Source organism: Tachyglossus aculeatus, unplaced genomic scaffold, assembly GCF_015852505.1.
Source record: "Tachyglossus aculeatus isolate mTacAcu1 unplaced genomic scaffold, mTacAcu1.pri scaffold_256_arrow_ctg1, whole genome shotgun sequence".
Taxonomy (NCBI): domain Eukaryota; kingdom Metazoa; phylum Chordata; class Mammalia; order Monotremata; family Tachyglossidae; genus Tachyglossus; species Tachyglossus aculeatus.
The window spans coordinates 13,979-30,914 of record NW_024044971.1 but is presented as its reverse complement, the minus strand read 5'-3'; the positions used below and the strand labels follow the sequence as shown (position 1 = coordinate 30,914).

The window sequence follows — 16,936 nt, the reverse complement described above, 5'->3', positions numbered from 1 at the left end:
CGGTAGGGTTGGGGCGCCGGTCCTGCCGCTAGGCCGGGCAGCCTGCACGGAAAGGAGACCGTCCTCGCTCCTTCATTCAATCGTATTTATTCATCCATTCAATCGTATTTATTGAATCGTATAAATCGTATTGAATAAATACGATTGAATGGAATTGAGCGCTTCCTGTGTGCAGAGCACTGTACTAAGCTCTTGGGAAGTATAAGTTGGCAACATATAGAGACGGCCCCTACCCGACAGCGGGCTCACAGTCTAGAGGGGGGAGACGGACAACAAAACATATAAACCAAACAGAATAAATATGTACAAGTAAAATCGAATAATAAATATGTACAAACATATACAGAGGTGCTGTGGGGAGGGGACGGGGGTAAGGCGGGGAGTGGGGAGGGGGAGCTGCGCACGTTGGTGGCAGCCCCCGACCGGGCCCGGCCGTACCTGCTGCACGCCGAGGAAGTCGTAGAAGTTAAGCTGGACCTCCTCCACCAGGTCGAGCAACTCCAGGTCTCCGGTCTCCCAGCCCCGGACGGGCGCCGGTCCCGGTCCGGCCCGGCCCGGCCCGGCCCGGCCAGCAGTAGCGGTAGCAGTAGCAGTAGCAGTAGCAGCAGCAGGAGCGGCAGGCGGGCGCCCCCGGTCGTTGGCGAGGCTTGGGGCCCGGGGCCCGGGGCCCGACATGTCGCCGGCCCGCACTGCCGGGCGGGAAGCGGGGACGTGTCGGTGTCGGTGTCGGTGTCGGTGTCAGCGTCGGCGGGCCCCTCGGACACGCTCGGCCCTCTTCCGGGCCACGGCCCCTCACCCCGCAGGCCGGGCCGGGCCACGGCTACCTGGCCTCGGCCTAGCCCGCGCCCGGCTTCCAGTGACACCGCGTCTCCTAGCAACCAACGTGGCGGCTGACGGCGGGCGGGCAGGAAACCAGAGGCCCCGAGCCTCCCTTCTCCCTCTTCCTCCCTCCGCCGGCCTCGTGCCCTCGCGCACGCCCGCGTGCGCGTCCCCTCAGGCGCTCCCCGCCAGGCTGGAAGGAGACGGGCCCGGCCCACGTGCTTCACCTCCCACACTGCGCATGGCCTTGGTTTTTTATATGTGTGTGTGTGTGTGTGTGTGTGTGTGTGTGTGTGTACACACAGACACATACAAACACATATATATGCAAACATTCATATATATATATACACATACACACACATACATATCTATGTCTATATACACACATACATATACGTATATATATGTATCTATATATACACACATACATCAATCAATCAATCGTATTTATTGAGCGCTTACTGTGTGCAGAGCACTGTACTAAGCGCTTGGGAAGTACAAGTTGGCAACATATAGAGACAGTCCCTACCCAACAGTTGGCTCACAGTCTAAAAATAATCATGATGGCATTTTTATTAAGTGCTTACTATGTGCAAAGCACTGTTCTAAGCGCTGGGGGGATACAAGGTGATCATGTTGTCCCACGGGGTGCTCACAGTAAACCCCCATTTTACAGATCAGGTAACTGAGGCCCAGAGAAGTTATGTGACTTGCCCAAGGTCACACAGCTGACAATTGGCAGAGCCGAGATTTGAACCCACGATCACTGACTCCAAAGCCTGTGATCTTTCCACTGAGCCACGCTGCTTCTCTCTATATATGTATATATACACTTATACATATCTCCTTCCCTTCCCCACAACACCTGTATATATGTATATACGTTTGTACATATTTATTACTCTATTTATGTATTTATTTGTTTTACTCATACGTATCTATTCTATTTATTTTATTTTGTTAGTATGTTTGGTTTTGTTCACTGTCTCCCCCTTTTAGACTGTGAGCCCACTGTTGGGTAGGGACTGTCTCCATACGTTGCCAACTTGTACTTCCCAAGCGCTCAGTACAGTGCTCTGCACACAGCAAGCGCTCAATAAATACGATTGATTGATTGATTGATTGATATGTATGTATGTGTATATATACACACACATACATACACATATACACATATACACACATATGTGTACACATATATACATATATACACACGTGTGTGTAATTCACATTACATTATGTTAGTATGATAATATTATATTGATATATGATATCTCTTTATTTAGTATATTTATGTCTTTCCTTCTTTCATTCATTCATGCAATCGTATTTATTGAGCACTGTGTGCAGAGCACTGTACTAAGCTCTTGGGAAGTACAAGTTGGCAATGTATAGAGACGGTCCCTACCCGACAACAGGCTCACAGTCTAGAATATATGTATATGTGTGTGTATGTGTGTGATTTACATTATATTAATATATTACATAATTGTTATATTAATATATCTGTTTCTTGAGTATATTTATGTCTTTCTTTTGTTCTTTCATTCATTCATTCAATCGTATTTATTGAGCACTTACTGTGTGCAGAGCACTGTACTAAGCACTTGGGAAGTACAAGTTGGCAACATGTAGAGACGGTCCCTACCCGACAATGGGCTCATAGTCTAGAATATATATGTGTGTGTATATATGATTTACATTATATTCATATATTAATATAATTTATTATATTAATATATTATATCTGTTTCTTTAGTATATGTGTCTCCTTTCATTCATTCATTCAATCGTATTTATTGAGCACTTACTGTGTGCAGAGCACTGTACTAAGCGCTTGGGAAGTACACGTTGGTACAACATATAGAGACGGTCCCTACCCGACAACGGGCTCACAGTCTAGAATATATGTGCGTGTGTGTATAATTTACATTATATTAATATATTAATATAATATATTATATAATTATGATATTAACATCTGTTTCTTTAGTATATTTATGTCTTTCTTTCCTTCTTTCATTCATTCATTCAGTTGTATTTATTGAGTGCTTACTGTGTGCAGAGCACTGTACTAAGCGCTTGGGAAGTACAACTTGGCAACATATAGAGACGGTCCCTACCCCACAGTGGGCTCACAGTCTAGAATATATACACATATATGTTCATTCAATAGTATTTATTGAGCGCTTACTGTGTGCAGAGCACTAAGCGCTTGGGAAGTACAAGTTGGCAACACACAGAGACAGTCCCTACCCAACAGCGGGCTCACAGTCTAGAATATATGTGTGTGTGTGTGTAATTTACATTATATTAATATAATATATTATGTAATTATTATATTAATATATTATATCTGTTTCTTTAGTATATTTATGTCTTTCCTTCTTTAATTCATTCATTCAATCGTATTTATTGAGCGCTTACTGTGTGCTGAGCACTGTACTAAGCACTTGGGAAGTACAAGTTGGCAATATATAGAGATGGTCCCTACCCGACAACGTGCTCAAATTCTAGAATATATATGTATGGGGGGGGGGGGGGGCAGGGGCACAGTCCACAAAGAAAGCCGGGAAAAGGCAGATCCTCAGGACACATGGACGAAGACCGCAGGTCAGAGACCATAGGTTGGGCGGCAGCGGGGGTGGTGGTGGGGGGGATCGTGAGGAGGAAAGGAGGGGCGGGGGAGTGAAAAGGAGAGGGGCTCGAGCCCTGCCTGGCAACCGATTGCGATGTACTACTGACGTCAGAGCCCGGGCGCGAGGGGTCTGACCGTTGGGGACAGGAAGTGTTCATTGGACCGTTGGCCGAGGTGTTGGTAGTGGTTGGAGAGTTAGTGGTGCTTTCCGTGGTAGTTTGGTGATTCGGAGCTTGAGAGTAGATTGGATCGTAGAGAGGAAAGAGAAGGATTTCGTTTATTTGTTGAGGGAAGGTGTTTGGGGAGGGCTAGGAAGAGGCGGGGGGGCTTGTTGTGGGCTGGGGAGGGGGGCTAGAGAGGGGCTAGGTGGAGGGGGGGACTTGTTGGGCTAGGGAAGGGGACTTTAGTTAGATTAGCGAACAGTAGAGTAGAGCAGAGTAGAGTAGCGTCGAGTGATAACGATCAGCGGAATGTCTCGATTCATCCGGTCAGTCCACTCTTGTGTCCGTGGGCCCGGGATGTGGTCAGCTGGGAGGGCAAGAGAAGGGGAACGGGCGGGGGTCCAGTCTGGTGCCAGGGGCTGGGGGCCGAGGGGAAGCAGGGGCTGAGAAGCAGGAGAAGTGAGGAGGCGAAGGGGAGGGGAGGAGGGGAGGGCAGCGGCAGTTATGGGAGGTGCTGGAGGTGCCTCCCCCCCCCTTTTCTTAACCTTCGAGGGGAGGCTGAGGCCGGGGACTGGGAGAGGTAGGTGCCCCATTCCAGGAGCCTCTTTCAACCCCCTTTTACGTCTCCTTCTCTTTCAACTCTTCCTACTGCTCCAGGAGAATTTTTTCTGCGAGTGAGACCTCCAGGATGCGGCGCTTCCTGGAATGGGCCCGAAAGGCTCATTTCAGAAGGCTTTTCGCCCGCCCCTCCCGGGTCGATCCAGCCCCCGAGGACACAGAGTTCAAGGAGGAAGTGATGAGCACCTCCCGGGTCGCTCCAGCCCCCGAGGACACAGAGTTCAAGGAGGAAGTGATGAGCAACGGTGAGGAGCCTGGGACACGGTAGTGGACAGAGTGCGGGCCTGGGTTCTGATCCCTGCTCTGCCCCTGTCTGCTGGGTGACCTTGGGCAAGTCAGGTCACTTCCCCGTGCCTCAGTTACCTCATCAAGAAAATGGGGATCGATTGTGAGCCCGCATGTGAGACATGGACTGTGTTCAACACAATTACCTTCTGTTTACCTTAGCGCTTAATAGAGTGTCTGGCACAGAGTAAGCGCATAGCAAGTTCCGTAACCAAAGTTAATAGAAAGAGGAGATGGAGGGTGGGGTGCAGAGGCCTGTTTTTTTGTGGGTTTTTTTTGGTAGGGGGGTTGCGAGGAGCCGGGTGCAGCCCCGTCCTCAGAATGTTCTGGAGCTGGCGGGGTGTCTGGGGGAGGGAATTGGGGGCAGGGGGCAAAGAGACCCAGACACAATGCTTGGCACATAGTCAGCGCTTAACAAATACCATCATCATCATCACTGAGCGAGTTCTCACCGCGGGGTTTCTCCATCCTTCCCAGAGCGGTGCTTTGATCTCGTGCTCAGTGAGCTCTACGGATCCCAGTCCCACGGCGATCTGGTGGTAAGAGCCAGCACTCCCTGGGCCTGGTCATTCCTCTGGGCCTGGGCCTCTCCGGGGCCGGGGAGGGGGCTGGGGGAAGGGCGGGGAGGGGAGGGTCTCCCTGCTATGTGAGGCGAGAGTGGGGAGGGGATAGGCCAGGGGGCCTGGGAGTCAGAAGGCCACGAGTTCTAATCCCTACTCTGCCATCTGTCTGCTATGGAACCTTGGGTATGTCATTTCACTTTCTCCTGGCCTCAGTTCCCTCAACTGGAAAATGGGGATTGACAAAATGTACCCCAGGTGCTACAGGGACTATGTCTAACCCGATTTGCTTGGAGGACCCACCCCAGAGCTTTATACAGTGCCTGGCCCACTGTAAACTCTTAACAAATGTCACAAGTACTATTATTATTATTGCTATCATTGTTCTTACTATTAAGTGGTCAGAATGTGCCATTGCTCCTTGACCCCGGCTTCTCCTCCCACCAGTCCTGGACCAGGAACCTAACCTCGGCCCAGCTGAGTGATCTCTCCCTCCAAGTACTGTATTGTTTGAGGAGCCCCAACCTGACCAGGGTGGGGCAGGCAATGCGGATACTCTCCATCCTGCTTCAGGTGAACGCAGCCTTAGAAAATCAGGTAGGAAGCCGGGGGTGGGGGGAGGGAGGGGTCTGAGGAGGGAGGAGCTGGGAGTGGGATTGACCTTTGATGTCAGGCAGTTAGTGGCGTATTGGGGTGGGGGGCTCGAGATTGTAGACCAACTGAGAGACACAAGGCACAGTGGTGTGACACAAGTCACAGAAAGAGGCAGAGTTGCCCAGTGTCTCCTCGCCCCTAGGCCTGGGAGACAGAAGGGCCTGTATTCCGATCCTGGCTCTGCTACCTGGCGGCTGTGTGATCTTAGCAAGTCACTCCACATCTCTGGGCCTCAGCTCCCTCATGTGAAAAATGGGGATCAAGACACTGAGCCCCATGTGGTACGGCTACTGTATCCATCCCGATAATCGTGCACCTACACCAGCGTTAAGTGCAGTGACTGCCACATGCCAAGTGCTTAACCAATACAATAAAACCTGATTGTAGCCAGTCCCTCTGATGTAAGCCAGCACCATCGATCGATGGCATCGATCGAGTGATCACTGGACTAAGAGCTTGGGAGAGTACCACACAGTAGAGCCTGTGGACACATTCTCTGTCCCCAACAAGCTTACAGTCTAGAAGCGAGAGACGGACATGATGACCAATAAATGATATGGGGATGCTCTATGGTTTCCCGGTCTTGGGCCTGTCTGTCACCTGAGACCTCCCTCACTCTTCTCAAGTCACAATTAGGCGGTAGTCACATCCCCCTGCTCCCACATGGAAATACTACTCCGGCTACTTCCCCATTTCCCTAACGGTGGGGCTCTAGGAAGCAATTGTATCACACAAGAAAGCTCCTGGACCTTTGCCTTATCCAAATCCTTTCCTAAGCCCATTGTGCCTTTTTGGCTGCTCAACCATTAGGCTGAGGATTTCCCAGACAGGAAGGCATTCTCTCATTTGCCATGTCTAAATTGGAGACCCACCGTGTACCCATATATACAGGGTCCCATCCTCACAAAAAGAAACTCAACAGAAAGTGGAATGCTAAATATCACAAAAATTCCTGGAAGATGGGCACAGGAAGCCCATAACCTTGGCATGAGCATCGACCCCACTATCTCCTTCCACCCACACAGTCCGGCCAGCAATCAATTTCCTCAATTCTACCTTCACAATATCGCCCCCATCCCCCCTTCCACTCCATCCAATCGGCTTTCACACTGATGCAAGCACTTATTCTATCCCTCCTTGATTAGTGTAACAACCTCCTTGCTGACCTCCCTGCCTCCTCTCTCTCCAATCAATCAATCGTGTTTATTGAGCGCTTACTGTGTGCAGAGCACTGTACTAAGCGCTTGGGAAGTACAAGTTGGCAACAAATAGAGACAGTCCCTACCCAACAGTGGGCTCACAGTCTAAAAGGGGGAGACACACTCCAGTCCACACTTCATTCTGCTTCCTGAAACATTATCCTGCAAAAACGTTCAGACCATGTTTCCCCACTCCCCAAGAAATTCCAGCTGGGGCTTACCAGTGGAAAGAGCCACGGCCTGGGAGTTGGAGGTCATGGGTTCTAATCCCAGCTCCTCCACATTTCTGCTGTGTGACCTTGGGCAAGTCACTTAACTTCTCTGAACCTCAGTTACCTCATCTGTAAAATGGGGATTAAGACTTTGAGCCCCACGTGGGACAACGTGATCACACTGTATCCCCCCAGCACTTAGAACAGTGCTTGGCACATAGTAAGCACCTAACAAATTCCATCATCATTATTATTGTATTATTATCCAGCTTTGTTTCAAACAAACACTCCTCACCCTGGCCTTTAAATCACTTCACCGCTTTGTCCCCTCCTACCTCACCTCGCTTCTCTCCTACTTCAACCCAGGCAGCATGCTTCGTTCCTCTAACGCTAATCTTCTCACTTTACCGTGATCTCTTCTATCTCGCCGTCGACCTCTCGCCCACATCCTCCCTCTGGCCCAGAATGCCCGCCCTCTTTCATATCAGACAGACAACAATAGTAATTGTAATGGTATTCCTTCAGCGGTTACAATGTGCCAATCAATCAATCAATCAATCAATCAACCGTATTTATTGAGCGCTTACTGTGTGCAGAGCACTGTACTAAGCGCTTGGGAAGTACAAGTTGGCAACATATAGAGACAGTCCCTACCCAACAGTGGGCTCACAGTCTAGAAGGGGGAGACAGAACAAAACCAAACATATTAACAAAATAAAATAAATAGAATAGATATGTACAAGGAAAACAAATAAATAAATAGAGTAATAAATATGTACCAACATATATACATATATACAGGTGCTGTGGGGAAGGGAAGGAGGTAAGACGGGGGAATGGAGAGGGGGACGAGGGGGAGAGGAAGGAGGAGGCTCAGTCTGGGAAGGCCTCCTGGAGGAGGTGAGCTCTCAGTAGGGCCTTGAAGGGAGGAAGAGAGCTAGCTTGGCGAATGTTGGGAGAGATGGCATTCCAGGCCAGGGGGATGACGTGGGCCGGGGGTCGACGGCGGGGCAGGCGAGAACGAGGCACGGTGAGGGGATTAGCGGCAGAGGAGCAGAGGTTGCGGGCTGGGCTGTAGAAGGAGAGAAGGGAGGTGAGGTAGGAGGGGGCGAGGTAATGGAGAGCCTTGAAGCCGAGGGTGAGGAGTTTCTGCCTGATGCGCAGATTGATTCGTAGCCAATGGAGATTTTTGAGGAGGGGAGTAACATGCCCAGAGCGTTTCGGGACAAAGGCAATCCGGGCAGCGGCGTGAAGTATGGATTGAAGTGGGGAGGTACACGAGGATGGGAGATCAGAGAGGAGGCTGATGCAGTAGTCCAGACGGGATACGATGAGAGCTTGAACGAGCAGGGTAGCAGTTTGGATGGAGAGGAAAGGGCGGATCTTGGCAATGTTGCGGAACTGAGACCGGCAGGTTTTGGTGACGGCTTGGATGTGAGGGGTGAATGAGAGAGCGGAGTCGAGGATGACACTAAGGTTGCGGGCTTGTGAGACGGGAAGGATGGTAGTGCCGTCCACAGTGATGGGAAGGTCAGGGAGAGGGCAGGGTGTGGGAGGGAAGACAAGGAGTTCAGTCTTGGACATGTTGAGTTTTAGGTGGCGGGCAGACATCCAGATGGAGATGTCCTGAACGCAGGAGGAGATGCGAGCCTGGAGGGAGGGGGAGAGAGCAGGGGGAGAGATGTAGATTTGGGTGTCATCAGCGTAGAGATGATAGTTGAAGCCGTGGGAGCAAATGAGGTCGTCAAGGGAGTGAGTGTAGATAGAGAACAGAAGGGGACCGAGAACTGAACTTTGGGGAACCCCCACTGTAAGGGGATGGGAGGGGGAGGAGGAGCCTGCAAAAGAGACTGAGAATGAACGACCGGAGAGATAAGAGGAGAACCAGGAGAGGACGGAGTCTGTGAAGCCAAGGTCGGATAGCGTGTTGAGGAGAAGGGGGTGGTCCACAGTGTCGAAGGCAGCTGAAAGGTCGAGGAGGATTAGGATAGAGTATGAGCCGTTGGATTTTGCAAGCAGGAGGTCATTGGTGACCTTTGAGAGAGCAGTTTCCGTGGAACGTAGGGGACGGAAGCCAGACTGGAGGGGGTCGAGGAGACAGTTGGTGTTGAAGAATTCGAGGCAGCGCGTGTAGACAACTCGTTCAAGGAGTTTGGAAAGGAATGGTAGGAGGGAGATGGGGCGATAACTAGAAGGTGAGGTGTGTTCAAGAGAGGGGATTTTTTAGGATGGGAGAGACATGGGCATGTTTGAAGGCAGAGGGGAAGGAACCAGTGGAGAATGAGCGGTTGAAGATGGAAGTTAAGGAGGGGAGAAGGGACGGAGCGAGAGATTTCATGAGATGAGAGGGAATGGGGTCAGAAGCACAGGTGGCCGGAGTAGCACTTGAGATGAGGGAGGAGAGCTCCTCTGAGGATACCGCTGGGAAGGATTGGAGAGTAGAAGAGAGTGTTGAGAGCCGGGGGGTTGGAGAAGGTGGGGGAGTGACTTTGGGGAGGTCGGACCTGATGGATTTAATTTTATCAATGAAGAAGGAGGCCAGATCGTTGGGGGTGAGGGAAGGAGGAGGGGGAGGCACCGGGGGCCTGAGAAGGGAGTTGAATGTACGGAAGAACTGACGGGCACGATGCCCTGGAATAGATACAAGGTTATCAGGTTGTCCCACTTGGGGCTCACAGTCTTAATTCCCATTTTACAGATGAGGTAACCGAGGCACAGAGAAGTTGAGTAATTTCCCCAAAGTAACACAGCTGTCAAGTGGTGGTGCCGGGATTAGAACCCCCGACCTCTGACTCCGAAGCCCGGGCTTTTCCCACTGAGCCATGCTGCTTCTCTGCTTCAGATACTTTCTGTCCCCCACTTTGAAACCTTAGTGAAGGCACTTCTCCTCCAAAAAGCCTACCCTGACTAGGCCCTCCTCTCCTCTTCTCCCACTCCTTTCTGTGCTGCTCTGACTTGCTCCTTCATTCATCTTCACTCTGATCCCCCCGGCACATCGGTATGAATCTGCTTAGAACTGTAATTTATTGACTTTTTATCTATTTATCATTTACTGATTTATATTAATGCCTGTCGCCCCCTCAAGACTGTAAGCACGTCGTGGGCAGGAAAGTGTTTGTTGGTTGTTCTAGTTTACTCTCCCAAGCGCTTAGTACAGTGCCGGACACACTGTAAGCGCTCAATGACTGCGGTTGAATGACTGAGTGAAGGAATGAACGAATAGAAATCAGTAACTAAAGTGAACATATCATTTCTCCCCATCTGTCATCTCCACAAAACTGGCACGTTTTATCTGCAATGGCAGTTTTTCCAGATCTGGAAACCGAAGGATTAGGCATTCTGAGACCTACATTTTCCTAATTTTCTATCTTCCCGTGTGTCTGTACTATTTAATGATGTCCCTGTTGCACAAAACAACTTCTTGTGTACCGTTGCAGGTGAAAGGTGACCCTGGGAATCGTGGCAGTGTGCACATAAACTAGTTTTCCGAATACCCATTCCTTATTTACTTTCGGTTACACCCAGCTGAACGAGCAGTAGCGCAGTGGGGCAATACTCAAAATCGTTCCACAGGACAGGACTCATCGGAATATCTATTTATGAGTCTATCAAATTTTTTTAAATGGGAGTTTTATAAGGGCAGTGAACAATACTAAACATCCAAGAACAGGAAAAATCAGTCAGTCAATCATATTTTTAAGCACTTCCGGTGTTCAGAGCACTCTACTAAACGAATGGGAGAGTCCGATATAACAGCAAATGAAGCCATTCCCTGTCCACCATGTGCTGTCAGTCTAGAGGGGGGAGACAGATAGTAAGAGAAAGCAAAAAATGAGAGATATGGACGTGAGTGCAGTGGGGCTGGCTGGCTGACCGGCTGGCTGGGGGAATGAATAAAGAGAGCAGGTCATGGTGACACAGAAGCGAGTGGGAGAAGAACAGACGGTGGGGGCTTAGTCAGGGAAGACATCGTGGAGGAGATGTGCCTTCAGTAAGTCATTGCCTGTCGGATCTGAGGAGAGAGGGCGTTCCAGGCCAGAGGTGTGTCATGGGCGATAGGTTGGCAGAAGTCTGGATGAGATGGAGGTAGAGTGAGTACCTTGAATACAGTAAGTACAGTGAGGAAGTTGGCATTAGAAGTGCGAAGTGCGTGGGCTGGGTTGTCGTAGAAAATCAGCAGGAAATAGGGGGCAAGGTGGTGGTGTGCTTACCCACTGGTGAGGAGTTTCCGCCTGCTGTGGAAGTGGACGGGCAACCACTGGACGTTCTTGAGGAGCGGGAGTCTCTCGCTCTCCCTTCTGCGGCTTCTCCCCACTCAGTTCGCCAGCACTTCCGGTCCCCTGCTCTGCGGACTGGAGCCAGACTAGCAGGCCTGGGCCTGGGAGGCTGTGGGGCCTTCACCGCTTTGCTGCTTGGGGCCCAGACGGCCGGGTCGGGCAGGGTTCGTGGGGTGGGGGAGGAGGGGTGTCGGTGGGAGTGGGGGACACGACGGGAAGGGATGTCTGGCGAGGTTGTCGAGTTCGACTTTGACTTCGACTTTCTCCACTGACCTACAGACGGCCGACTTGGCAAGGAGCGTGTTGGAGCACCACATCTCCTCCGACCCCCAGGCTGGGAAGACCCTCTTCAAGGAAGTCCTGGCCCTGCTGGCCTGTCACCACACTCGGGAGACAGTGCAGGTCTTCCTCGAGTACTCAATACCTCTGAACAGGTACGGCCACCATCGCCCCCCAGCTCCTCGGGAAGGAAAGGCCCCAGCTGGGACAGACCCGGGATGAAAGACAACGGATACCTCCGGGGTGGGGTCCTAGGGCGAACCTCGGCAGTTGTATGGAGCCTGGGGGCCTCGGCTCTCCTTGGTCTCCTCCTGAGGGGCCGGTCCTGGGTGGGAGGTGCATGCAGGTGAGTGGTGAGGAGATTCCCAGGCCCCCAAGCCTGCAATCCAGGGTTCCCGCAATGCCTTGGGGCGGGATCCTGGGCCGGTGCCGGGGGAGAAGTGGGAAAAGTTGAGTCCGGGTTGTGGCTCTACAGGCAGGTCCTTGAGGTTTGGAAATCTGTCGGGGGGGATGCTTCCATCGCCTCCTGCATGACGCGGGAACTGCTCCGTAGAGTGTTGGTATGATCTCTACATGAGGAGAGCAACGGGACCGAGTGAGAGAGGCACACCCGAGGCCCCATCGCGGTGAGAGCCAGAAGAACGGATCGAAGGGCAGGCCTGGCTGGAGCCCGTAGCCCTTAGCACTGAGCCCCACCCCTGCCCCACCTCTTCCCACTCCTTCTGACCCATCCCCTGCTGCCTGGGGAGGTTGCCCAGGGCGCCAGGGGTGGGAGTCGGGGGCTGTCCTCGAGGGCACAGGAGACCAAGCCCCTAGAGGGGCCACCGAGCTGGGTGCTGCCTAACCCTGCCCGGGGCTTCGGCTCAGAGTGGGCCCCGGGTGTGGGGTCAAAGGGAGCCGTGGACAGAGGCCAGGGGGCAAGTCGGGTTGGGGGGAACTTCTGGCTGAGCCCATGTGCCACCCCACCAGGCTATGAACACCCTATATGAACTTCTCTTTGCTGTGGAGTACTCGGAGGCTGTGGCTCGACTCCTCCCCCAGCTCTTCCTGGCCTTCATCATCCAGATCCACTATGTTCTGGAGCTGGGCCTGGTGGGGGAACGAGTGCTCTTGGCCGTGGAGCCCACTGTCCCCTCTGCCCTCAGTCCCTGGAGGTGAGCGACCGGAGGGATGTGGAGCTGGGGAAGAGGGACCCGTGAAGGAGATACTCCAAGTAAGGATGGCTCATCCCCCGATCACCGGACAGATCCCTCGAGGACTCTGAATTGGGGCCGGGGGCTCCAAGGGGCCGGGGAGCCGATGGGCCGTGGGTCTGGGAGGCCGGAGATGGCAGAAATTCCAGGGAGCTCCTGGTTCAGGTTGTCCCTGCTGGGCTGGGCACCAAACATGGCAGGGATGGGGGATTTGGAGGTCAAGTCTCGTGTGTCCTACCCCTGGGGGTAGGGCTTACCTGTGACAGGACAAGACTTTTGGGGGACATGCCCAGAATCGGCAGGACTGACGGACACCCTCTGGTCCTCTCGCACCACCCACCCCGCCCTGAACCCCCAAACCCTCGTTGCTTTCAGGACGGCCCTGGAGGCCCTGAGGGGGCTTCTGTCCACCAGAGGATGTTGGCAGAGCTTCATAGCCATGGAGTTGCAGGATGGTTGGCACCTCTTCTCATCCCTCAACACCTTCCAGGAGGCCGTGGCCCTTCTGGCCAGGTGTGTGTGTGTGTGTGTGTGTGTGTGTGTGTGTGTGTGTGTGTGTGTGTGTGTGTGTGTGTGTGTGTGTGTGTGTGTGTGTGTGTATGTGTGTATGAGAGAGAGAGAGAGATGGGGTGGGCAGGATCCCCCAAGAAATTGGTCTGGACGAGCGGGTGGGGAGTAGCCTACGCAGTTAACTGCCCTATCCTTGGCCCTCCCCGAGCTCCTATTCCCCGGCCCCGGGGCTTCCCGGACTCCTCTCTGAGTTCAGCCCTGCGGGGCTCTTTTCCCCAGCACCCTGGTTCAGAGCAGTTGCCCGATGGTGGCCGAACTCCTGCCAATGGTGGCCAGCTCTTTGCAGGAGAAAGACCCGCAGGGCCGAAGTGTGGCCATGGGGCTGCTGGTCGAGGTAAGAACAGGGGTCCAGGGCCCTGGAGAGAAGGCTCGGATCCGCAGTGGGCTCTGTCACCTCAGCCAGGGACCCCCGGACCCCGAACCCCGGGTGAGAGGGTGGGCAGAGGTTGGAGGGGAGCGGGGAGGTACTGGTCCCCGCCCCCGTCCCAAACAGCTTGGCACTTGTTGCCCCCTCTCTGCGGGTCCCGGCTCCGCCTTCCCGATCATCAGACTCCCGCCCCCTTCGCCTACGCGGTCCACTCGCAGACACGGTATTCTGTGGCAGTTGATCTGGACGCCCTGCATGGAGACTGCCCTGGATCCCGAGGTCGTGCGGTTCATCTTCCGGGATGGCCTAAAGGACCCCGACCCCTTGGTGAGAGCCATCAGCCTGCAGGCCCTCAGCAGCCTGCCCCTCAACCACGACAAGGTCAGGGGCCCAGCCTTCTGGCCACCCCCATAGGGTGTAGTGCCGGAGGGAACACCAGCCCGGGACCCGGACAGTCTTTGAGAGCACCCCGCCCCCGGGGAGGGCCCAGTTCGGGCAGGGGAAGCGGGGCGACAAAGGACTCCCGGGAGCGGTCGGGGGCGGCCCCGGGGTGGGCAGTCCGGCGGGGGGGGGCCCGGGATCGAGGGGCCAGGGGAGCCGTCTCGGGGCGGACCGCCTCACCGTCGCCCTCTTTGCCCTCGTCTCCTCAGGAACCAGTGCTCCTTTCTCAGCTCCCCTTCCTCCTGGAGGGCATCACCCAGAAAGACCAGGAGGGGCTCCTAGCGGCCATGGACGCGGCGACTCTCACCGCCCGCAGCCTGGGCAGTCGGGGACTCGGCCACCTCCGTAAGGATATCATCCTCATGCTGAACCCGTTCCTTGACGACATAAGTCTGAGGGTTTCTAGGGGACAGGGGAGCAGCCGCCGCAGGGCCGGAGCCCGGGAACTCCCGCCCCGACCCCAGCTGTGCCAGAGCCCAGAGGCGGCCGCTTCCACAGCTCCCACAGGGCTCGGGGCATTAGCTGCCCTTCCGCAGCTCGTCAGACCCGCGGCGAGCCACGGCTCACCCCCGCCCGGAACTGCGTTCCCCCCCCCCCCATGCCGGCGATGTCCTCGTTCCTCACTCTCCCCCCGAAGACCTCAGTCCCCACGTTGTCCCTGCCCTGGGGTCCCCAGCCCCCGCTCCGGTGCCCGCAGCCCTCCCCTCATCTCCTGCCCCTCCCACACACTCCACCGGGGATTTCTCCTCAGGAGAGACCCCAAGTGCGGGTGGCAGCCCTGGAGCTGCTGGCAGCCCTGGCCAGCAGCTGTCTGACGGTTCCAAAACCCCGTCTCCATCATAAGGTGATCTGCTGCCTCCTCCCCATCCTCTTCCACCGGAAGGATGAGCACCCGACAGTGGCCAAAGTGAGTCTCCCCCACCCTCCACAGTACCCATCTCTCTGGGCCCCTGGTCCGGGGCTCTGCCGCCCCCTGACACCAACCCCTCGGGTTCTCTGTTTCCAGAAAGCCAGATATACATTCTTCTGGCTGGCCCAGAATATCGGCTGTAGGGACTCCAGAGTCGTCGGATGGATGTTGAGGTGGGAAGAGAGGGAGAGCACGGCCTATGGTACCATCTGGACGGCCTTGGTGAGTATGTCAGGTATGGGTGGGGGCTGGGAGGGGGTGTCCTTGGATCTGGGGTGGGAACTGTGGGGACGGATCCCTCCTGCGGGGCACATCGGTGAGATATGTTGGGTAATTATTCCGTACACAGCACTGTACCGAGCTCCTCGGAGAGCACAGTTGAATGGTTGGTGGACACGTTCCCGGTCCGCAATGACCTTACAGTCTGTTGTGAAATTTGCGGCCGTTGTCTTCCTCGGTGAGTGGGGAGTGGAGGGCACTGGGGAAAGCAAGCAAACATACAAACCAAAAACCAACAGAGTAATGCCACACCATCTGGCCCGACCCCTTTTCTCGGCCAGATCCCAGAGGAGACCTCTCTTGGCTCCTCCTCCCTGACTCCGGGGACTGGATATGGAAGCCAAGTCCTTCCAGCAGTCCTTCCGGGAAGAGGGTGAACGGATGGATGGGCAAACAAACGAGGAAAATAATGGTTTGTTTCCTTTCCCCACAGTACACACCATCACTCTCTATCCTGCGAGCCCACTGCTCTCCGACAAGACGTTCAAAATCATTTTCCAGAGTGAGTCCTAAGAAAGACACACACCCTTTCCATTTGTCCCCTAATATCTCTCTCTCTCTCTCTCTCTCTCTCTCTCTCTCTCTCTCTCTCTCTCTCTCTCTCTCTCTCTCTCTCTCTCTCTCTCTCTCTCTCATTCTCTTTCCCTCTTCTGTCTCTCGCCATGCTCTGTGCTTCCTCCTCTGTCTTGCTTTTCTCTTTCACTCGCCTTTCTGAATGCTGGCCCTCTGAGCCTCTAGCAGCTATTTCCCCCTAGACTGCTAGCACCTTATGGGCTGGGAGATCTGTCTGCTCATTCTAGTTGACTATATTCTCCCTAGCGCTTGCTGCAGTGCTCTGCACATGGTAAGCGCTCTGGAAATACCATCCACTGACGAATTGATTTCTCTGTCTTCTTTCCTCTGTCTCGTGTTTCAGGCTTTCCCATCTCCGCAGCCCTGGGTGGGTGGTGGTAGAAGGACAGAACGAGGCAAGGGGAAGTTATGGGCTCAGGATATTGGAGTTGGATGGGGAGTGGAGGACTCTTCCCATGTCCCCGGGGCATGATCAAAGTCGGGGAGGGGAACAACTTCTAGTGGAGGACTGCCTGGCATCACACGTGTTCTTTACCACCCCTTTTCAGAAACTGAAGCTCTGAAAAACGACTCCTCGTCCAAGATCCGCAGATTCCTGAACACCTACGAACGGAGACAGAAAGAGAACAGTGAACCTTTCTTCTTCTGAGGGCCCCCACCCCGTGGGAGAAAAGAAACCTAGGAGGACGAGGTGGCATCAGGACGGTCCTGGGGCACCGGGTCTGGAGCAGCGGGGGCTGCCTTGGGAGGTGCCATGGGTTCTGGGACCAGAACAGAATGGACAGAATCCCGTCCCGAGACAGCCGTGTGAGGGAAGGTGGCTCACGGGACTCGGCCCTCTCCGAGATCCCCCAATTTTGTTTTGGCCGCCCCCGGGAGCATGGAGGCCAGCCTGGGT

General features: G+C 54.0%; 1 pseudogene; it reads left to right on the top strand.

Annotated features, from left to right (window-relative positions):
• The first annotated feature begins 3,860 nt into the window (after positions 1-3,860).
• On the top strand, positions 3,861-16,687 carry LOC119923772 (annotated as a pseudogene).
• The last annotated feature ends 249 nt before the right edge of the window (positions 16,688-16,936 follow it).